Genomic DNA, 17,353 nt, shown 5'->3' on the forward strand with positions numbered 1-17,353 from the left:
TTGTATTTTTTGTTTTAAATCTTTAAAAACTCATTTATTTCGTTTTCCTTGAGGGGTTAATACCGTGGTCACTAACAAGCAGCGAATAAGAAGTTCCTAGTCAATCCGGGGGAGAAAAGGGAGGACACACGCGCTCGCTATAAATGAATATTGCGGACCAAACATTCCGGGTGCGATCATACCAGCACTAATGCACCGGATCCCATGAGAACTCCGCAGTTAAGCGTGCTTGGGCGAGAGTAGTACTAGGATGGGTGACCTCCTGGGAAGTCCTCGTGTTGCACCCCTGAAAACATCATTTTTTTTTTTCCCTTTAAAAATCCACCTACGGCTCAAAAGTTTGTATTTTTTGTTTTAAATCTTTAAAAACTCATTTATTTCGTTTTCCTTGAGGGGTTAATACCGTGGTCACTAACAAGCAGCGAATAAGAAGTTCCTAGTCAATCCGGGGGAAAAAAGGGAGGACACACGCGCTCGCTATAAATGAATATTGCGGAACAAACATTCCAGGTGCGATCATACCAGCACTAATGCACCGGATCCCATCAGAACTCCGCAGTTAAGCGTGCTTGGGCGAGAGTAGTACTAGGATGGGTGACCTCCTGGGAAGTCCTCGTGTTGCACCCCTGAAAACATCATTTTTTTTTTCCCTTTAAAAATCCACCTACGGCTCAAAAGTTTGTATTTTTTGTTTTAAATCTTTAAAAACTCATTTATTTCGTTTTCCTTGAGGGGTTAATACCGTGGTCACTAACAAGCAGCGAATAAGAAGTTCCTAGTCAATCCGGGGGAGAAAAGGGAGGACACACGCGCTCGCTATAAATGAATATTGCGGAACAAACAATCCGGGTGCGATCATACCAGCACTAATGCACCGGATCCCATCAGAACTCCGCAGTTAAGCGTGCTTGGGCGAGAGTAGTACTAGGATGGGTGACCTCCTGGGAAGTCCTCGTGTTGCACCCCTGAAAACATCATTTTTTTTTTCCCTTTAAAAATCCACCTACGGCTCAAAAGTTTGTATTTTTTGTTTTAAATCTTTAAAAACTCATTTATTTCGTTTTCCTTGAGGGGTTAATACCGTGGTCACTAACAAGCAGCGAATAAGAAGTTCCTAGTCAATCCGGGGGAGAAAAGGGAGGACACACGCGCTCGCTATAAATGAATATTGCGGACCAAACATTCCGGGTGCGATCATACCAGCACTAATGCACCGGATCCCATCAGAACTCCGCAGTTAAGCGTGCTTGGGCGAGAGTAGTACTAGGATGGGTGACCTCCTGGGAAGTCCTCGTGTTGCACCCCTGAAAACATCATTTTTTTTTTCCCTTTAAAAATCCACCTACGGCTCAAAAGTTTGTATTTTTTGTTTTAAATCTTTAAAAACTCATTTATTTCGTTTTCCTTGAGGGGTTAATACCGTGGTCACTAACAAGCAGCGAATAAGAAGTTCCTAGTCAATCCGGGGGAGAAAAGGGAGGACACACGCGCTCGCTATAAATGAATATTGCGGACCAAACATTCCGGGTGCGATCATACCAGCACTAATGCACCGGATCCCATCAGAACTCCGCAGTTAAGCGTGCTTGGGCGAGAGTAGTACTAGGATGGGTGACCTCCTGGGAAGTCCTCGTGTTGCACCCCTAAAAACATCATTTTTTTTTTCCCTTTAAAAATCCACCTACGGCTCAAAAGTTTGTATTTTTTGTTTTAAATCTTTAAAAACTCATTTATTTCGTTTTCCTTGAGGGGTTAATACCGTGGTCACTAACAAGCAGCGAATAAGAAGTTCCTAGTCAATCCGGGGGAGAAAAGGGAGGACACACGCGCTCGCTATAAATGAATATTGCGGAACAAACATTCCGGGTGCGATCATACCAGCACTAATGCACCGGATCCCATCAGAACTCCGCAGTTAAGCGTGCTTGGGCGAGAGTAGTACTAGGATGGGTGACCTCCTGGGAAGTCCTCGTGTTGCACCCCTGAAAACATCATTTTTTTTTTCCCTTTAAAAATCCACCTACGGCTCAAAAGTTTGTATTTTTTGTTTTAAATCTTTAAAAACTCATTTATTTCGTTTTCCTTGAGGGGTTAATACCGTGGTCACTAACAAGCAGCGAATAAGAAGTTCCTAGTCAATCCGGGGGAGAAAAGGGAGGACACACGCGCTCGCTATAAATGAATATTGCGGAACAAACATTCCGGGTGCGATCATACCAGCACTAATGCACCGGATCCCATCAGAACTCCGCAGTTAAGCGTGCTTGGGCGAGAGTAGTACTAGGATGGGTGACCTCCTGGGAAGTCCTCGTGTTGCACCCCTGAAAACATCATTTTTTTTTTCCCTTTAAAAATCCACCTACGGCTCAAAAGTTTGTATTTTTTGTTTTAAATCTTTAAAAACTCATTTATTTCGTTTTCCTTGAGGGGTTAATACCGTGGTCACTAACAAGCAGCGAATAAGAAGTTCCTAGTCAATCCGGGGGAGAAAAGGGAGGACACACGCGCTCGCTATAAATGAATATTGCGGACCAAACATTCCGGGTGCGATCATACCAGCACTAATGCACCGGATCCCATCAGAACTCCGCAGTTATGCGTGCTTGGGCGAGAGTAGTACTAGGATGGGTGACCTCCTGGGAAGTCCTCGTGTTGCACCCCTGAAAACATCATTTATTTTTTCCCTTTAAAAATCCACCTACGGCTCAAAAGTTTGTATTTTTTGTTTTATATCTTTAAAAACACATTTATTTCGTTTTCCTTGAGGGGTTAATACCGTGGTCACTAACAAGCAGCGAATAAGAAGTTCCTAGTCAATCCGGGGGAGAAAAGGGAGGACACACGCGCTCGCTATAAATGAATATTGCGGACCAAACATTCCGGGTGCGATCATACCAGCACTAATGCACCGGATCCCATCAGAACTCCGCAGTTAAGCGTGCTTGGGCGAGAGTAGTACTAGGATGGGTGACCTCCTGGGAAGTCCTCGTGTTGCACCCCTGAAAACATCATTTTTTTTTTTCCCTTTAAAAATCCACCTACGGCTCAAAAGTTTGTATTTTTTGTTTTAAATCTTTAAAAACTCATTTATTTCGTTTTCCTTGAGGGGTTAATACCGTGGTCACTAACAAGCAGCGAATAAGAAGTTCCTAGTCAATCCGGGGGAGAAAAGGGAGGACACACGCGCTCGCTATAAATGAATATTGCGGAACAAACATTCCGGGTGCGATCATACCAGCACTAATGCACCGGATCCCATCAGAACTCCGCAGTTAAGCGTGCTTGGGCGAGAATAGTACTAGGATGGGTGACCTCCTGGGAAGTCCTCGTGTTGCACCCCTGAAAACATCATTTTTTTTTTCCCTTTAAAAATCCACCTACGGCTCAAAAGTTTGTATTTTTTGTTTTAAATCTTTAAAAACTCATTTATTTCGTTTTCCTTGAGGGGTTAATACCGTGGTCACTAACAAGCAGCGAATAAGAAGTTCCTAGTCAATCCGGGGGAGAAAAGGGAGGACACACGCGCTCGCTATAAATGAATATTGCGGAACAAACATTCCGGGTGCGATCATACCAGCACTAATGCACCGGATCCCATCAGAACTCCGCAGTTAAGCGTGCTTGGGCGAGAGTAGTACTAGGATGGGTGACCTCCTGGGAAGTCCTCGTGTTGCACCCCTGAAAACATCATTTTTTTTTTCCCTTTAAAAATCCACCTACGGCTCAAAAGTTTGTATTTTTTGTTTTAAATCTTTAAAAACTCATTTATTTCGTTTTCCTTGAGGGGTTAATACCGTGGTCACTAACAAGCAGCGAATAAGAAGTTCCTAGTCAATCCGGGGGAGAAAAGGGAGGACACACGCGCTCGCTATAAATGAATATTGCGGACCAAACATTCCGGGTGCGATCATACCAGCACTAATGCACCGGATCCCATCAGAACTCCGCAGTTAAGCGTGCTTGGGCGAGAGTAGTACTAGGATGGGTGACCTCCTGGGAAGTCCTCGTGTTGCACCCCTGAAAACATCATTTTTTTTTTCCCTTTAAAAATCCACCTACGGCTCAAAAGTTTGTATTTTTTGTTTTAAATCTTTAAAAACTCATTTATTTCGTTTTCCTTGAGGGGTTAATACCGTGGTCACTAACAAGCAGCGAATAAGAAGTTCCTAGTCAATCCGGGGGAGAAAAGGGAGGACACACGCGCTCGCTATAAATGAATATTGCGGACCAAACATTCCGGGTGCGATCATACCAGCACTAATGCACCGGATCCCATCAGAACTCCGCAGTTAAGCGTGCTTGGGCGAGAGTAGTACTAGGATGGGTGACCTCCTGGGAAGTCCTCGTGTTGCACCCCTGAAAACATCATTTTTTTTTTCCCTTTAAAAATCCACCTACGGCTCAAAAGTTTGTATTTTTTGTTTTAAATCTTTAAAAACTCATTTATTTCGTTTTCCTTGAGGGGTTAATACCGTGGTCACTAACAAGCAGCGAATAAGAAGTTCCTAGTCAATCCGGGGGAGAAAAGGGAGGACACACGCGCTCGCTATAAATGAATATTACGGAACAAACATTCCGGGTGCGATCATACCAGCACTAATGCACCGGATCCCATCAGAACTCCGCAGTTAAGCGTGCTTGGGCGAGAGTAGTACTAGGATGGGTGACCTCCTGGGAAGTCCTCGTGTTGCACCCCTGAAGACATCATTTTTTTTTTCCCTTTAAAAATCCACCTACGGCTCAAAAGTTTGTATTTTTTGTTTTAAATCTTTAAAAACTCATTTATTTCGTTTTCCTTGAGGGGTTAATACCGTGGTCACTAACAAGCAGCGAATAAGAAGTTCCTAGTCAATCCGGGGGAGAAAAGGGAGGACACACGCGCTCGCTATAAATGAATATTGCGGACCAAACATTCCGGGTGCGATCATACCAGCACTAATGCACCGGATCCCATCAGAACTCCGCAGTTAAGCGTGCTTGGGCGAGAGTAGTACTAGGATGGGTGACCTCCTGGGAAGTCCTCGTGTTGCACCCCTGAAAACATCATTTTTTTTTTCCCTTTAAAAATCCACCTACGGCTCAAAAGTTTGTATTTTTTGTTTTAAATCTTTAAAAACTCATTTATTTCGTTTTCCTTGAGGGGTTAATACCGTGGTCACTAACAAGCAGCGAATAAGAAGTTCCTAGTCAATCCGGGGGAGAAAAGGGAGGACACACGCGCTCGCTATAAATGAATATTGCGGAACAAACATTCCGGGTGCGATCATACCAGCACTAATGCACCGGATCCCATCAGAACTCCGCAGTTAAGCGTGCTTGGGCGAGAGTAGTACTAGGATGGGTGACCTCCTGGGAAGTCCTCGTGTTGCACCCCTGAAAACATCATTTTTTTTTTCCCTTTAAAAATCCACCTACGGCTCAAAAGTTTGTATTTTTTGTTTTAAATCTTTAAAAACTCATTTATTTCGTTTTCCTTGAGGGGTTAATACCGTGGTCACTAACAAGCAGCGAATAAGAAGTTCCTAGTCAATCCGGGGGAGGACACACGCGCTCGCTATAAATGAATATTGCGGAACAAACATTCCGGGTGCGATCATACCAGCACTAATGCACCGGATCCCATCAGAACTCCGTAGTTAAGCGTGCTTGGGCGAGAGTAGTACTAGGATGGGTGACCTCCTGGGAAGTCCTCGTGTTGCACCCCTGAAAACATCATTTTTTTTTTCCCTTTAAAAATCCACCTACGGCTCAAAAGTTTGTATTTTTTGTTTTAAATCTTTAAAAACTCATTTATTTCGTTTTCCTTGAGGGGTTAATACCGTGGTCACTAACAAGCAGCGAATAAGAAGTTCCTAGTCAATCCGGGGGAGAAAAGGGAGGACACACGCGCTCGCTATAAATGAATATTGCGGAACAAACATTCCGGGTGCGATCATACCAGCACTAATGCACCGGATCCCATCAGAACTCCGCAGTTAAGCGTGCTTGGGCGAGAGTAGTACTAGGATGGGTGACCTCCTGGGAAGTCCTCGTGTTGCACCCCTGAAAACATCATTTTTTTTTTCCCTTTAAAAATCCACCTACGGCTCAAAAGTTTGTATTTTTTGTTTTAAATCTTTAAAAACTCATTTATTTCGTTTTCCTTGAGGGGTTAATACCGTGGTCACTAACAAGCAGCGAATAAGAAGTTCCTAGTCAATCCGGGGGAGAAAAGGGAGGACACACGCGCTCGCTATAAATGAATATTGCGGACCAAACATTCCGGGTGCGATCATACCAGCACTAATGCACCGGATCCCATCAGAACTCCGCAGTTAAGCGTGCTTGGGCGAGAGTAGTACTAGGATGGGTGACCTCTTGGGAAGTCCTCGTGTTGCACCCCTGAAAACATCATTTTTTTTTTCCCTTTAAAAATCCACCTACGGCTCAAAAGTTTGTATTTTTTGTTTTAAATCTTTAAAAACTCATTTATTTCGTTTTCCTTGAGGGGTTAATACCGTGGTCACTAACAAGCAGCGAATAAGAAGTTCCTAGTCAATCCGGGGGAGAAAAGGGAGGACACACGCGCTCGCTATAAATGAATATTGCGGACCAAACATTCCGGGTGCGATCATACCAGCACTAATGCACCGGATCCCATCAGAACTCCGCAGTTAAGCGTGCTTGGGCGAGAGTAGTACTAGGATGGGTGACCTCCTGGGAAGTCCTCGTGTTGCACCCCTGAAAACATCATTTTTTTTTTCCCTTTAAAAATCCACCTACGGCTCAAAAGTTTGTATTTTTTGTTTTATATCTTTAAAAACACATTTATTTCGTTTTCCTTGAGGGGTTAATACCGTGGTCACTAACAAGCAGCGAATAAGAAGTTCCTAGTCAATCCGGGGGAGAAAAGGGAGGACACACGCGCTCGCTATAAATGAATATTGCGGACCAAACATTCCGGGTGCGATCATACCAGCACTAATGCACCGGATCCCATCAGAACTCCGCAGTTAAGCGTGCTTGGGCGAGAGTAGTACTAGGATGGGTGACCTCCTGGGAAGTCCTCGTGTTGCACCCCTGAAAACATCATTTTTTTTTTCCCTTTAAAAATCCACCTACGGCTCAAAAGTTTGTATTTTTTGTTTTAAATCTTTAAAAACTCATTTATTTCGTTTTCCTTGAGGGGTTAATACCGTGGTCACTAACAAGCAGCGAATAAGAAGTTCCTAGTCAATCCGGGGGAGAAAAGGGAGGACACACGCGCTCGCTATAAATGAATATTGCGGACCAAACATTCCGGGTGCGATCATACCAGCACTAATGCACCGGATCCCATCAGAACTCCGCAGTTAAGCGTGCTTGGGCGAGAGTAGTACTAGGATGGGTGACCTCCTGGGAAGTCCTCGTGTTGCACCCCTGAAAACATCATTTTTTTTTTCCCTTTAAAAATCCACCTACGGCTCAAAAGTTTGTATTTTTTGTTTTAAATCTTTAAAAACTCATTTATTTCGTTTTCCTTGAGGGGTTAATACCGTGGTCACTAACAAGCAGCGAATAAGAAGTTCCTAGTCAATCCGGGGGAGAAAAGGGAGGACACACGCGCTCGCTATAAATGAATATTACGGAACAAACATTCCGGGTGCGATCATACCAGCACTAATGCACCGGATCCCATCAGAACTCCGCAGTTAAGCGTGCTTGGGCGAGAGTAGTACTAGGATGGGTGACCTCCTGGGAAGTCCTCGTGTTGCACCCCTGAAGACATCATTTTTTTTTTTCCCTTTAAAAATCCACCTACGGCTCAAAAGTTTGTATTTTTTGTTTTAAATCTTTAAAAACTCATTTATTTCGTTTTCCTTGAGGGGTTAATACCGTGGTCACTAACAAGCAGCGAATAAGAAGTTCCTAGTCAATCCGGGGGAGAAAAGGGAGGACACACGCGCTCGCTATAAATGAATATTGCGGACCAAACATTCCGGGTGCGATCATACCAGCACTAATGCACCGGATCCCATCAGAACTCCGCAGTTAAGCGTGCTTGGGCGAGAGTAGTACTAGGATGGGTGACCTCCTGGGAAGTCCTCGTGTTGCACCCCTGAAAACATCATTTTTTTTTTCCCTTTAAAAATCCACCTACGGCTCAAAAGTTTGTATTTTTTGTTTTAAATCTTTAAAAACTCATTTATTTCGTTTTCCTTGAGGGGTTAATACCGTGGTCACTAACAAGCAGCGAATAAGAAGTTCCTAGTCAATCCGGGGGAGAAAAGGGAGGACACACGCGCTCGCTATAAATGAATATTGCGGAACAAACATTCCGGGTGCGATCATACCAGCACTAATGCACCGGATCCCATCAGAACTCCGCAGTTAAGCGTGCTTGGGCGAGAGTAGTACTAGGATGGGTGACCTCCTGGGAAGTCCTCGTGTTGCACCCCTGAAAACATCATTTTTTTTCCCTTTAAAAATCCACCTACGGCTCAAAAGTTTGTATTTTTTGTTTTAAATCTTTAAAAACTCATTTATTTCGTTTTCCTTGAGGGGTTAATACCGTGGTCACTAACAAGCAGCGAATAAGAAGTTCCTAGTCAATCCGGGGGAGGACACACGCGCTCGCTATAAATGAATATTGCGGAACAAACATTCCGGGTGCGATCATACCAGCACTAATGCACCGGATCCCATCAGAACTCCGTAGTTAAGCGTGCTTGGGCGAGAGTAGTACTAGGATGGGTGACCTCCTGGGAAGTCCTCGTGTTGCACCCCTGAAAACATCATTTTTTTTTTCCCTTTAAAAATCCACCTACGGCTCAAAAGTTTGTATTTTTTGTTTTAAATCTTTAAAAACTCATTTATTTCGTTTTCCTTGAGGGGTTAATACCGTGGTCACTAACAAGCAGCGAATAAGAAGTTCCTAGTCAATCCGGGGGAGAAAAGGGAGGACATACGCGCTCGCTATAAATGAATATTGCGGAACAAACATTCCGGGTGCGATCATACCAGCACTAATGCACCGGATCCCATCAGAACTCCGCAGTTAAGCGTGCTTGGGCGAGAGTAGTACTAGGATGGGTGACCTCCTGGGAAGTCCTCGTGTTGCACCCCTGAAAACATCATTTTTTTTTTCCCTTTAAAAATCCACCTACGGCTCAAAAGTTTGTATTTTTTGTTTTAAATCTTTAAAAACTCATTTATTTCGTTTTCCTTGAGGGGTTAATACCGTGGTCACTAACAAGCAGCGAATAAGAAGTTCCTAGTCAATCCGGGGGAGAAAAGGGAGGACACACGCGCTCGCTATAAATGAATATTGCGGACCAAACATTCCGGGTGCGATCATACCAGCACTAATGCACCGGATCCCATCAGAACTCCGCAGTTAAGCGTGCTTGGGCGAGAGTAGTACTAGGATGGGTGACCTCCTGGGAAGTCCTCGTGTTGCACCCCTGAAAACATCATTTTTTTTTTCCCTTTAAAAATCCACCTACGGCTCAAAAGTTTGTATTTTTTGTTTTAAATCTTTAAAAACTCATTTATTTCGTTTTCCTTGAGGGGTTAATACCGTGGTCACTAACAAGCAGCGAATAAGAAGTTCCTAGTCAATCCGGGGGAGAAAAGGGAGGACACACGCGCTCGCTATAAATGAATATTGCGGAACAAACATTCCGGGTGCGATCATACCAGCACTAATGCACCGGATCCCATCAGAACTCCGCAGTTAAGCGTGCTTGGGCGAGAGTAGTACTAGGATGGGTGACCTCCTGGGAAGTCCTCGTGTTGCACCCCTGAAGACATCATTTTTTTTTTTCCCTTTAAAAATCCACCTACGGCTCAAAAGTTTGTATTTTTTGTTTTAAATCTTTAAAAACTCATTTATTTCGTTTTCCTTGAGGGGTTAATACCGTGGTCACTAACAAGCAGCGAATAAGAAGTTCCTAGTCAATCCGGGGGAGAAAAGGGAGGACACACGCGCTCGCTATAAATGAATATTGCGGACCAAACATTCCGGGTGCGATCATACCAGCACTAATGCACCGGATCCCATCAGAACTCCGCAGTTAAGCGTGCTTGGGCGAGAGTAGTACTAGGATGGGTGACCTCCTGGGAAGTCCTCGTGTTGCACCCCTGAAAACATCATTTTTTTTTTCCCTTTAAAAATCCACCTACGGCTCAAAAGTTTGTATTTTTTGTTTTAAATCTTTAAAAACTCATTTATTTCGTTTTCCTTGAGGGGTTAATACCGTGGTCACTAACAAGCAGCGAATAAGAAGTTCCTAGTCAATCCGGGGGAGAAAAGGGAGGACACACGCGCTCGCTATAAATGAATATTGCGGAACAAACATTCCGGGTGCGATCATACCAGCACTAATGCACCGGATCCCATCAGAACTCCGCAGTTAAGCGTGCTTGGGCGAGAGTAGTACTAGGATGGGTGACCTCCTGGGAAGTCCTCGTGTTGCACCCCTGAAAACATCATTTTTTTTCCCTTTAAAAATCCACCTACGGCTCAAAAGTTTGTATTTTTTGTTTTAAATCTTTAAAAACTCATTTATTTCGTTTTCCTTGAGGGGTTAATACCGTGGTCACTAACAAGCAGCGAATAAGAAGTTCCTAGTCAATCCGGGGGAGGACACACGCGCTCGCTATAAATGAATATTGCGGAACAAACATTCCGGGTGCGATCATACCAGCACTAATGCACCGGATCCCATCAGAACTCCGTAGTTAAGCGTGCTTGGGCGAGAGTAGTACTAGGATGGGTGACCTCCTGGGAAGTCCTCGTGTTGCACCCCTGAAAACATCATTTTTTTTTTCCCTTTAAAAATCCACCTACGGCTCAAAAGTTTGTATTTTTTGTTTTAAATCTTTAAAAACTCATTTATTTCGTTTTCCTTGAGGGGTTAATACCGTGGTCACTAACAAGCAGCGAATAAGAAGTTCCTAGTCAATCCGGGGGAGAAAAGGGAGGACATACGCGCTCGCTATAAATGAATATTGCGGAACAAACATTCCGGGTGCGATCATACCAGCACTAATGCACCGGATCCCATCAGAACTCCGCAGTTAAGCGTGCTTGGGCGAGAGTAGTACTAGGATGGGTGACCTCCTGGGAAGTCCTCGTGTTGCACCCCTGAAAACATCATTTTTTTTTTCCCTTTAAAAATCCACCTACGGCTCAAAAGTTTGTATTTTTTGTTTTAAATCTTTAAAAACTCATTTATTTCGTTTTCCTTGAGGGGTTAATACCGTGGTCACTAACAAGCAGCGAATAAGAAGTTCCTAGTCAATCCGGGGGAGAAAAGGGAGGACACACGCGCTCGCTATAAATGAATATTGCGGACCAAACATTCCGGGTGCGATCATACCAGCACTAATGCACCGGATCCCATCAGAACTCCGCAGTTAAGCGTGCTTGGGCGAGAGTAGTACTAGGATGGGTGACCTCCTGGGAAGTCCTCGTGTTGCACCCCTGAAAACATCATTTTTTTTTTCCCTTTAAAAATCCACCTACGGCTCAAAAGTTTGTATTTTTTGTTTTAAATCTTTAAAAACTCATTTATTTCGTTTTCCTTGAGGGGTTAATACCGTGGTCACTAACAAGCAGCGAATAAGAAGTTCCTAGTCAATCCGGGGGAGAAAAGGGAGGACACACGCGCTCGCTATAAATGAATATTGCGGAACAAACATTCCGGGTGCGATCATACCAGCACTAATGCACCGGATCCCATCAGAACTCCGCAGTTAAGCGTGCTTGGGCGAGAGTAGTACTAGGATGGGTGACCTCCTGGGAAGTCCTCGTGTTGCACCCCTGAAGACATCATTTTTTTTTTTCCCTTTAAAAATCCACCTACGGCTCAAAAGTTTGTATTTTTTGTTTTAAATCTTTAAAAACTCATTTATTTCGTTTTCCTTGAGGGGTTAATACCGTGGTCACTAACAAGCAGCGAATAAGAAGTTCCTAGTCAATCCGGGGGAGAAAAGGGAGGACACACGCGCTCGCTATAAATGAATATTGCGGACCAAACATTCCGGGTGCGATCATACCAGCACTAATGCACCGGATCCCATCAGAACTCCGCAGTTAAGCGTGCTTGGGCGAGAGTAGTACTAGGATGGGTGACCTCCTGGGAAGTCCTCGTGTTGCACCCCTGAAAACATCATTTTTTTTTTCCCTTTAAAAATCCACCTACGGCTCAAAAGTTTGTATTTTTTGTTTTAAATCTTTAAAAACTCATTTATTTCGTTTTCCTTGAGGGGTTAATACCGTGGTCACTAACAAGCAGCGAATAAGAAGTTCCTAGTCAATCCGGGGGTGGACACACGCGCTCGCTATAAATGAATATTGCGGAACAAACATTCCGGGTGCGATCATACCAGCACTAATGCACCGGATCCCATCAGAACTCCGCAGTTAAGCGTGCTTGGGCGAGAGTAGTACTAGGATGGGTGACCTCCTGGGAAGTCCTCGTGTTGCACCCCTGAAAACATCATTTTTTTTTTCCCTTTAAAAATCCACCTACGGCTCAAAAGTTTGTATTTTTTGTTTTAAATCTTTAAAAACTCATTTATTTCGTTTTCCTTGAGGGGTTAATACCGTGGTCACTAACAAGCAGCGAATAAGAAGTTCCTAGTCAATCCGGGGGAGAAAAGGGAGGACAAACGCGCTCGCTATAAATGAATATTGCGGAACAAACATTCCGGGTGCGATCATACCAGCACTAATGCACCGGATCCCATCAGAACTCCGTAGTTAAGCGTGCTTGGGCGAGAGTAGTACTAGGATGGGTGACCTCCTGGGAAGTCCTCGTGTTGCACCCCTGAAAACATCATTTTTTTTTTCCCTTTAAAAATCCACCTACGGCTCAAAAGTTTGTATTTTTTGTTTTAAATCTTTAAAAACTCATTTATTTCGTTTTCCTTGAGGGGTTAATACCGTGGTCACTAACAAGCAGCGAATAAGAAGTTCCTAGTCAATCCGGGGGAGAAAAGGGAGGACACACGCGCTCGCTATAAATGAATATTGCGGAACAAACATTCCGGGTGCGATCATACCAGCACTAATGCACCGGATCCCATCAGAACTCCGCAGTTAAGCGTGCTTGGGCGAGAGTAGTACTAGGATGGGTGACCTCCTGGGAAGTCCTCGTGTTGCACCCCTGAAAACATCATTTTTTTTTTCCCTTTAAAAATCCACCTACGGCTCAAAAGTTTGTATTTTTTGTTTTAAATCTTTAAAAACTCATTTATTTCGTTTTCCTTGAGGGGTTAATACCGTGGTCACTAACAAGCAGCGAATAAGAAGTTCCTAGTCAATCCGGGGGAGAAAAGGGAGGACACACGCGCTCGCTATAAATGAATATTGCGGAACAAACATTCCGGGTGCGATCATACCAGCACTAATGCACCGGATCCCATCAGAACTCCGCAGTTAAGCGTGCTTGGGCGAGAGTAGTACTAGGATGGGTGACCTCCTGGGAAGTCCTCGTGTTGCACCCCTGAAAACATCATTTTTTTTTTCCCTTTAAAAATCCACCTACGGCTCAAAAGTTTGTATTTTTTGTTTTAAATCTTTAAAAACTCATTTATTTCGTTTTCCTTGAGGGGTTAATACCGTGGTCACTAACAAGCAGCGAATAAGAAGTTCCTAGTCAATCCGGGGGAGAAAAGGGAGGACACACGCGCTCGCTATAAATGAATATTGCGGACCAAACATTCCGGGTGCGATCATACCAGCACTAATGCACCGGATCCCATCAGAACTCCGCAGTTAAGCGTGCTTGGGCGAGAGTAGTACCAGGATGGGTGACCTCCTGGGAAGTCCTCGTGTTGCACCCCTGAAAACATCATTTTTTTTTTCCCTTTAAAAATCCACCTACGGCTCAAAAGTTTGTATTTTTTGTTTTAAATCTTTAAAAACTCATTTATTTCGTTTTCCTTGAGGGGTTAATACCGTGGTCACTAACAAGCAGCGAATAAGAAGTTCCTAGTCAATCCGGGGGAGAAAAGGGAGGACACACGCGCTCGCTATAAATGAATATTGCGGAACAAACATTCCTGGGGCGATCATACCAGCACTAATGCACCGGATCCCATCAGAACTCCGCAGTTAAGCGTGCTTGGGCGAGAGTAGTACTAGGATGGGTGACCTCCTGGGAAGTCCTCGTGTTGCACCCCTGAAAACATCATTTTTTTTTTCCCTTTAAAAATCCACCTACGGCTCAAAAGTTTGTATTTTTTGTTTTAAATCTTTAAAAACTCATTTATTTCGTTTTCCTTGAGGGGTTAATACCGTGGTCACTAACAAGCAGCGAATAAGAAGTTCCTAGTCAATCCGGGGGAGAAAAGGGAGGACACACGCGCTCGCTATAAATGAATATTGCGGAACAAACATTCCGGGTGCGATCATACCAGCACTAATGCACCGGATCCCATCAGAACTCCGCAGTTAAGCGTGCTTGGGCGAGAGTAGTACTAGGATGGGTGACCTCCTGGGAAGTCCTCGTGTTGCACCCCTGAAAACATCATTTTTTTTTTCCCTTTAAAAATCCACCTACGGCTCAAAAGTTTGTATTTTTTGTTTTAAATCTTTAAAAACTCATTTATTTCGTTTTCCTTGAGGGGTTAATACCGTGGTCACTAACAAGCAGCGAATAAGAAGTTCCTAGTCAATCCGGGGGAGAAAAGGGAGGACACACGCGCTCGCTATAAATGAATATTGCGGACCAAACGTTCCGGGTGCGATCATACCAGCACTAATGCACCGGATCCCATCAGAACTCCGCAGTTAAGCGTGCTTGGGCGAGAGTAGTACTAGGATGGGTGACCTCCTGGGAAGTCCTCGTGTTGCACCCCTGAAAACATCATTTTTTTTTTCCCTTTAAAAATCCACCTACGGCTCAAAAGTTTGTATTTTTTGTTTTAAATCTTTAAAAACTCATTTATTTCGTTTTCCTTGAGGGGTTAATACCGTGGTCACTAACAAGCAGCGAATAAGAAGTTCCTAGTCAATCCGGGGGAGAAAAGGGAGGACACACGCGCTCGCTATAAATGAATATTGCGGACCAAACATTCCGGGTGCGATCATACCAGCACTAATGCACCGGATCCCATCAGAACTCCGCAGTTAAGCGTGCTTGGGCGAGAGTAGTACTAGGATGGGTGACCTCCTGGGAAGTCCTCGTGTTGCACCCCTGAAAACATCATTTTTTTTTTCCCTTTAAAAATCCACCTACGGCTCAAAAGTTTGTATTTTTTGTTTTAAATCTTTAAAAACTCATTTATTTCGTTTTCCTTGAGGGGTTAATACCGTGGTCACTAACAAGCAGCGAATAAGAAGTTCCTAGTCAATCCGGGGGAGAAAAGGGAGGACACACGCGCTCGCTATAAATGAATATTGCGGAACAAACATTCCGGGTGCGATCATACCAGCACTAATGCACCGGATCCCATCAGAACTCCGCAGTTAAGCGTGCTTGGGCGAGAGTAGTTCTAGGATGGGTGACCTCCTGGGAAGTCCTCGTGTTGCACCCCTGAAAACATCATTTTTTTTTTCCCTTTAAAAATCCACCTACGGCTCAAAAGTTTGTATTTTTTGTTTTAAATCTTTAAAAACTCATTTATTTCGTTTTCCTTGAGGGGTTAATACCGTGGTCACTAACAAGCAGCGAATAAGAAGTTCCTAGTCAATCCGGGGGAGAAAAGGGAGGACACACGCGCTCGCTATAAATGAATATTGCGGACCAAACATTCCGGGTGCGATCATACCAGCACTAATGCACCGGATCCCATCAGAACTCCGCAGTTAAGCGTGCTTGGGCGAGAGTAGTACCAGGATGGGTGACCTCCTGGGAAGTCCTCGTGTTGCACCCCTGAAAACATCATTTTTTTTTTCCCTTTAAAAATCCACCTACGGCTCAAAAGTTTGTATTTTTTGTTTTAAATCTTTAAAAACTCATTTATTTCGTTTTCCTTGAGGGGTTAATACCGTGGTCACTAACAAGCAGCGAATAAGAAGTTCCTAGTCAATCCGGGGGAGAAAAGGGAGGACACACGCGCTCGCTATAAATGAATATTGCGGAACAAACATTCCGGGTGCGATCATACCAGCACTAATGCACCGGATCCCATCAGAACTCCGCAGTTAAGCGAGCTTGGGCGAGAGTAGTACTAGGATGGGTGACCTCCTGGGAAGTCCTCGTGTTGCACCCCTGAAAACATCATTTTTTTTTTCCCTTTAAAAATCCACCTACGGCTCAAAAGTTTGTATTTTTTGTTTTAAATCTTTAAAAACTCATTTATTTCGTTTTCCTTGAGGGGTTAATACCGTGGTCACTAACAAGCAGCGAATAAGAAGTTCCTAGTCAATCCGGGGGAGAAAAGGGAGGACACACGCGCTCGCTATAAATGAATATTGCGGAACAAACATTCCGGGTGCGATCATACCAGCACTAATGCACCGGATCCCATCAGAACTCCGTAGTTAAGCGTGCTTGGGCGAGAGTAGTACTAGGATGGGTGACCTCCTGGGAAGTCCTCGTGTTGCACCCCTGAAAACATCATTTTTTTTTTCCCTTTAAAAATCCACCTACGGCTCAAAAGTTTGTATTTTTTGTTTTAAATCTTTAAAAACTCATTTATTTCGTTTTCCTTGAGGGGTTAATACCGTGGTCACTAACAAGCAGCGAATAAGAAGTTCCTAGTCAATCTGGGGGAGAAAAGGGAGGACACACGCGCTCGCTATAAATGAATATTGCGGAACAAACATTCCGGGTGCGATCATACCAGCACTAATGCACCGGATCCCATCAGAACTCCGCAGTTAAGCGTGCTTGGGCGAGAGTAGTACTAGGATGGGTGACCTCCTGGGAAGTCCTCGTGTTGCACCCCTGAAAACATCATTTTTTTTTTCCCTTTAAAAATCCACCTACGGCTCAAAAGTTTGTATTTTTTGTTTTAAATCTTTAAAAACTCATTTATTTCGTTTTCCATGAGGGGTTAATACCGTGGTCACTAACAAGCAGCGAATAAGAAGTTCCTAGTCAATCCGGGGGAGAAAAGGGAGGACACACGCGCTCGCTATAAATGAATATTGCGGACCAAACATTCCGGGTGCGATCATACCAGCACTAATGCACCGGATCCCATCAGAACTCCGCAGTTAAGCGTGCTTGGGCGAGAGTAGTACTAGGATGGGTGACCTCCTGGGAAGTCCTCGTGTTGCACCCCTGAAAACATCATTTTTTTTTCCCTTTAAAAATCCACCTACGGCTCAAAAGTTTGTATTTTTTGTTTTAAATCTTTAAAAACTCATTTATTTCGTTTTCCTTGAGGGGTTAATACCGTGGTCACTAACAAGCAGCGAATAAGAAGTTCCTAG

At 44.0% G+C, this 17,353-nt stretch overlaps 51 non-coding genes across 51 annotated transcripts; all 51 read left to right on the forward strand.

Moving 5' to 3' along the window:
• The first annotated feature begins 168 nt into the window (after nt 1–168).
• Nucleotides 169–287, forward strand: LOC133826320 (5S ribosomal RNA). The gene has a single exon (XR_009889044.1). It is a non-coding gene; the product is annotated as a 5S ribosomal RNA (ribosomal RNA).
• A 221-nt stretch (nt 288–508) lies between these two features.
• Nucleotides 509–627, forward strand: LOC133826324 (5S ribosomal RNA). The gene has a single exon (XR_009889048.1). It is a non-coding gene; the product is annotated as a 5S ribosomal RNA (ribosomal RNA).
• Nucleotides 628–847: 220 nt separating this feature from the next.
• On the forward strand, nt 848–966 carry LOC133826871 (5S ribosomal RNA). The gene has a single exon (XR_009889578.1). It is a non-coding gene; the product is annotated as a 5S ribosomal RNA (ribosomal RNA).
• A 220-nt stretch (nt 967–1,186) lies between these two features.
• LOC133826884 (5S ribosomal RNA) lies at nt 1,187–1,305 on the forward strand. The gene has a single exon (XR_009889591.1). It is a non-coding gene; the product is annotated as a 5S ribosomal RNA (ribosomal RNA).
• Nucleotides 1,306–1,525: 220 nt separating this feature from the next.
• LOC133826896 (5S ribosomal RNA) lies at nt 1,526–1,644 on the forward strand. The gene has a single exon (XR_009889602.1). It is a non-coding gene; the product is annotated as a 5S ribosomal RNA (ribosomal RNA).
• Nucleotides 1,645–1,864: 220 nt separating this feature from the next.
• Nucleotides 1,865–1,983, forward strand: LOC133826908 (5S ribosomal RNA). Its single transcript, XR_009889613.1, has one exon. It is a non-coding gene; the product is annotated as a 5S ribosomal RNA (ribosomal RNA).
• Nucleotides 1,984–2,203: 220 nt separating this feature from the next.
• Nucleotides 2,204–2,322, forward strand: LOC133826919 (5S ribosomal RNA). Its single transcript, XR_009889624.1, has one exon. It is a non-coding gene; the product is annotated as a 5S ribosomal RNA (ribosomal RNA).
• A 220-nt stretch (nt 2,323–2,542) lies between these two features.
• Nucleotides 2,543–2,661, forward strand: LOC133826608 (5S ribosomal RNA). Its single transcript, XR_009889323.1, has one exon. It is a non-coding gene; the product is annotated as a 5S ribosomal RNA (ribosomal RNA).
• A 220-nt stretch (nt 2,662–2,881) lies between these two features.
• Nucleotides 2,882–3,000, forward strand: LOC133826931 (5S ribosomal RNA). Its single transcript, XR_009889635.1, has one exon. It is a non-coding gene; the product is annotated as a 5S ribosomal RNA (ribosomal RNA).
• Nucleotides 3,001–3,221: 221 nt separating this feature from the next.
• Nucleotides 3,222–3,340, forward strand: LOC133826153 (5S ribosomal RNA). Its single transcript, XR_009888884.1, has one exon. It is a non-coding gene; the product is annotated as a 5S ribosomal RNA (ribosomal RNA).
• A 220-nt stretch (nt 3,341–3,560) lies between these two features.
• Nucleotides 3,561–3,679, forward strand: LOC133826942 (5S ribosomal RNA). Its single transcript, XR_009889646.1, has one exon. It is a non-coding gene; the product is annotated as a 5S ribosomal RNA (ribosomal RNA).
• Nucleotides 3,680–3,899: 220 nt separating this feature from the next.
• LOC133826953 (5S ribosomal RNA) lies at nt 3,900–4,018 on the forward strand. Its single transcript, XR_009889657.1, has one exon. It is a non-coding gene; the product is annotated as a 5S ribosomal RNA (ribosomal RNA).
• A 220-nt stretch (nt 4,019–4,238) lies between these two features.
• On the forward strand, nt 4,239–4,357 carry LOC133826964 (5S ribosomal RNA). The gene has a single exon (XR_009889668.1). It is a non-coding gene; the product is annotated as a 5S ribosomal RNA (ribosomal RNA).
• Nucleotides 4,358–4,577: 220 nt separating this feature from the next.
• LOC133826975 (5S ribosomal RNA) lies at nt 4,578–4,696 on the forward strand. Its single transcript, XR_009889679.1, has one exon. It is a non-coding gene; the product is annotated as a 5S ribosomal RNA (ribosomal RNA).
• A 220-nt stretch (nt 4,697–4,916) lies between these two features.
• Nucleotides 4,917–5,035, forward strand: LOC133826987 (5S ribosomal RNA). Its single transcript, XR_009889691.1, has one exon. It is a non-coding gene; the product is annotated as a 5S ribosomal RNA (ribosomal RNA).
• Nucleotides 5,036–5,255: 220 nt separating this feature from the next.
• On the forward strand, nt 5,256–5,374 carry LOC133826999 (5S ribosomal RNA). The gene has a single exon (XR_009889703.1). It is a non-coding gene; the product is annotated as a 5S ribosomal RNA (ribosomal RNA).
• Nucleotides 5,375–5,585: 211 nt separating this feature from the next.
• Nucleotides 5,586–5,704, forward strand: LOC133826061 (5S ribosomal RNA). Its single transcript, XR_009888797.1, has one exon. It is a non-coding gene; the product is annotated as a 5S ribosomal RNA (ribosomal RNA).
• A 220-nt stretch (nt 5,705–5,924) lies between these two features.
• Nucleotides 5,925–6,043, forward strand: LOC133827010 (5S ribosomal RNA). Its single transcript, XR_009889714.1, has one exon. It is a non-coding gene; the product is annotated as a 5S ribosomal RNA (ribosomal RNA).
• Nucleotides 6,044–6,263: 220 nt separating this feature from the next.
• Nucleotides 6,264–6,382, forward strand: LOC133826106 (5S ribosomal RNA). The gene has a single exon (XR_009888840.1). It is a non-coding gene; the product is annotated as a 5S ribosomal RNA (ribosomal RNA).
• Nucleotides 6,383–6,602: 220 nt separating this feature from the next.
• LOC133827021 (5S ribosomal RNA) lies at nt 6,603–6,721 on the forward strand. The gene has a single exon (XR_009889725.1). It is a non-coding gene; the product is annotated as a 5S ribosomal RNA (ribosomal RNA).
• A 220-nt stretch (nt 6,722–6,941) lies between these two features.
• LOC133827034 (5S ribosomal RNA) lies at nt 6,942–7,060 on the forward strand. The gene has a single exon (XR_009889737.1). It is a non-coding gene; the product is annotated as a 5S ribosomal RNA (ribosomal RNA).
• Nucleotides 7,061–7,280: 220 nt separating this feature from the next.
• LOC133827045 (5S ribosomal RNA) lies at nt 7,281–7,399 on the forward strand. The gene has a single exon (XR_009889748.1). It is a non-coding gene; the product is annotated as a 5S ribosomal RNA (ribosomal RNA).
• Nucleotides 7,400–7,619: 220 nt separating this feature from the next.
• On the forward strand, nt 7,620–7,738 carry LOC133827058 (5S ribosomal RNA). The gene has a single exon (XR_009889760.1). It is a non-coding gene; the product is annotated as a 5S ribosomal RNA (ribosomal RNA).
• A 221-nt stretch (nt 7,739–7,959) lies between these two features.
• Nucleotides 7,960–8,078, forward strand: LOC133827069 (5S ribosomal RNA). The gene has a single exon (XR_009889771.1). It is a non-coding gene; the product is annotated as a 5S ribosomal RNA (ribosomal RNA).
• Nucleotides 8,079–8,298: 220 nt separating this feature from the next.
• Nucleotides 8,299–8,417, forward strand: LOC133827082 (5S ribosomal RNA). The gene has a single exon (XR_009889782.1). It is a non-coding gene; the product is annotated as a 5S ribosomal RNA (ribosomal RNA).
• Nucleotides 8,418–8,626: 209 nt separating this feature from the next.
• On the forward strand, nt 8,627–8,745 carry LOC133826063 (5S ribosomal RNA). The gene has a single exon (XR_009888799.1). It is a non-coding gene; the product is annotated as a 5S ribosomal RNA (ribosomal RNA).
• Nucleotides 8,746–8,965: 220 nt separating this feature from the next.
• Nucleotides 8,966–9,084, forward strand: LOC133827093 (5S ribosomal RNA). The gene has a single exon (XR_009889793.1). It is a non-coding gene; the product is annotated as a 5S ribosomal RNA (ribosomal RNA).
• A 220-nt stretch (nt 9,085–9,304) lies between these two features.
• On the forward strand, nt 9,305–9,423 carry LOC133827104 (5S ribosomal RNA). The gene has a single exon (XR_009889804.1). It is a non-coding gene; the product is annotated as a 5S ribosomal RNA (ribosomal RNA).
• A 220-nt stretch (nt 9,424–9,643) lies between these two features.
• Nucleotides 9,644–9,762, forward strand: LOC133827116 (5S ribosomal RNA). Its single transcript, XR_009889816.1, has one exon. It is a non-coding gene; the product is annotated as a 5S ribosomal RNA (ribosomal RNA).
• Nucleotides 9,763–9,983: 221 nt separating this feature from the next.
• On the forward strand, nt 9,984–10,102 carry LOC133827128 (5S ribosomal RNA). Its single transcript, XR_009889827.1, has one exon. It is a non-coding gene; the product is annotated as a 5S ribosomal RNA (ribosomal RNA).
• Nucleotides 10,103–10,322: 220 nt separating this feature from the next.
• LOC133827139 (5S ribosomal RNA) lies at nt 10,323–10,441 on the forward strand. Its single transcript, XR_009889839.1, has one exon. It is a non-coding gene; the product is annotated as a 5S ribosomal RNA (ribosomal RNA).
• Nucleotides 10,442–10,650: 209 nt separating this feature from the next.
• Nucleotides 10,651–10,769, forward strand: LOC133826065 (5S ribosomal RNA). Its single transcript, XR_009888800.1, has one exon. It is a non-coding gene; the product is annotated as a 5S ribosomal RNA (ribosomal RNA).
• A 220-nt stretch (nt 10,770–10,989) lies between these two features.
• Nucleotides 10,990–11,108, forward strand: LOC133827150 (5S ribosomal RNA). Its single transcript, XR_009889850.1, has one exon. It is a non-coding gene; the product is annotated as a 5S ribosomal RNA (ribosomal RNA).
• Nucleotides 11,109–11,328: 220 nt separating this feature from the next.
• Nucleotides 11,329–11,447, forward strand: LOC133827162 (5S ribosomal RNA). The gene has a single exon (XR_009889861.1). It is a non-coding gene; the product is annotated as a 5S ribosomal RNA (ribosomal RNA).
• A 220-nt stretch (nt 11,448–11,667) lies between these two features.
• Nucleotides 11,668–11,786, forward strand: LOC133827173 (5S ribosomal RNA). The gene has a single exon (XR_009889872.1). It is a non-coding gene; the product is annotated as a 5S ribosomal RNA (ribosomal RNA).
• A 221-nt stretch (nt 11,787–12,007) lies between these two features.
• Nucleotides 12,008–12,126, forward strand: LOC133827186 (5S ribosomal RNA). The gene has a single exon (XR_009889883.1). It is a non-coding gene; the product is annotated as a 5S ribosomal RNA (ribosomal RNA).
• Nucleotides 12,127–12,337: 211 nt separating this feature from the next.
• LOC133827198 (5S ribosomal RNA) lies at nt 12,338–12,456 on the forward strand. The gene has a single exon (XR_009889895.1). It is a non-coding gene; the product is annotated as a 5S ribosomal RNA (ribosomal RNA).
• A 220-nt stretch (nt 12,457–12,676) lies between these two features.
• Nucleotides 12,677–12,795, forward strand: LOC133826066 (5S ribosomal RNA). The gene has a single exon (XR_009888801.1). It is a non-coding gene; the product is annotated as a 5S ribosomal RNA (ribosomal RNA).
• Nucleotides 12,796–13,015: 220 nt separating this feature from the next.
• LOC133827210 (5S ribosomal RNA) lies at nt 13,016–13,134 on the forward strand. Its single transcript, XR_009889906.1, has one exon. It is a non-coding gene; the product is annotated as a 5S ribosomal RNA (ribosomal RNA).
• A 220-nt stretch (nt 13,135–13,354) lies between these two features.
• Nucleotides 13,355–13,473, forward strand: LOC133827221 (5S ribosomal RNA). The gene has a single exon (XR_009889917.1). It is a non-coding gene; the product is annotated as a 5S ribosomal RNA (ribosomal RNA).
• A 220-nt stretch (nt 13,474–13,693) lies between these two features.
• Nucleotides 13,694–13,812, forward strand: LOC133826102 (5S ribosomal RNA). Its single transcript, XR_009888836.1, has one exon. It is a non-coding gene; the product is annotated as a 5S ribosomal RNA (ribosomal RNA).
• A 220-nt stretch (nt 13,813–14,032) lies between these two features.
• On the forward strand, nt 14,033–14,151 carry LOC133826705 (5S ribosomal RNA). The gene has a single exon (XR_009889417.1). It is a non-coding gene; the product is annotated as a 5S ribosomal RNA (ribosomal RNA).
• A 220-nt stretch (nt 14,152–14,371) lies between these two features.
• Nucleotides 14,372–14,490, forward strand: LOC133827233 (5S ribosomal RNA). Its single transcript, XR_009889929.1, has one exon. It is a non-coding gene; the product is annotated as a 5S ribosomal RNA (ribosomal RNA).
• A 220-nt stretch (nt 14,491–14,710) lies between these two features.
• Nucleotides 14,711–14,829, forward strand: LOC133827244 (5S ribosomal RNA). The gene has a single exon (XR_009889940.1). It is a non-coding gene; the product is annotated as a 5S ribosomal RNA (ribosomal RNA).
• A 220-nt stretch (nt 14,830–15,049) lies between these two features.
• Nucleotides 15,050–15,168, forward strand: LOC133827255 (5S ribosomal RNA). Its single transcript, XR_009889951.1, has one exon. It is a non-coding gene; the product is annotated as a 5S ribosomal RNA (ribosomal RNA).
• A 220-nt stretch (nt 15,169–15,388) lies between these two features.
• Nucleotides 15,389–15,507, forward strand: LOC133826561 (5S ribosomal RNA). The gene has a single exon (XR_009889277.1). It is a non-coding gene; the product is annotated as a 5S ribosomal RNA (ribosomal RNA).
• A 220-nt stretch (nt 15,508–15,727) lies between these two features.
• On the forward strand, nt 15,728–15,846 carry LOC133826104 (5S ribosomal RNA). The gene has a single exon (XR_009888838.1). It is a non-coding gene; the product is annotated as a 5S ribosomal RNA (ribosomal RNA).
• Nucleotides 15,847–16,066: 220 nt separating this feature from the next.
• Nucleotides 16,067–16,185, forward strand: LOC133826494 (5S ribosomal RNA). Its single transcript, XR_009889211.1, has one exon. It is a non-coding gene; the product is annotated as a 5S ribosomal RNA (ribosomal RNA).
• A 220-nt stretch (nt 16,186–16,405) lies between these two features.
• Nucleotides 16,406–16,524, forward strand: LOC133826067 (5S ribosomal RNA). The gene has a single exon (XR_009888802.1). It is a non-coding gene; the product is annotated as a 5S ribosomal RNA (ribosomal RNA).
• Nucleotides 16,525–16,744: 220 nt separating this feature from the next.
• LOC133827266 (5S ribosomal RNA) lies at nt 16,745–16,863 on the forward strand. The gene has a single exon (XR_009889962.1). It is a non-coding gene; the product is annotated as a 5S ribosomal RNA (ribosomal RNA).
• A 220-nt stretch (nt 16,864–17,083) lies between these two features.
• LOC133827277 (5S ribosomal RNA) lies at nt 17,084–17,202 on the forward strand. Its single transcript, XR_009889973.1, has one exon. It is a non-coding gene; the product is annotated as a 5S ribosomal RNA (ribosomal RNA).
• Nucleotides 17,203–17,353: the final 151 nt, after the last annotated feature.

Source organism: Humulus lupulus, chromosome 3 (genome assembly GCF_963169125.1).
Source record: "Humulus lupulus chromosome 3, drHumLupu1.1, whole genome shotgun sequence".
Classification (NCBI taxonomy): Eukaryota; Viridiplantae; Streptophyta; class Magnoliopsida; order Rosales; family Cannabaceae; genus Humulus; species Humulus lupulus.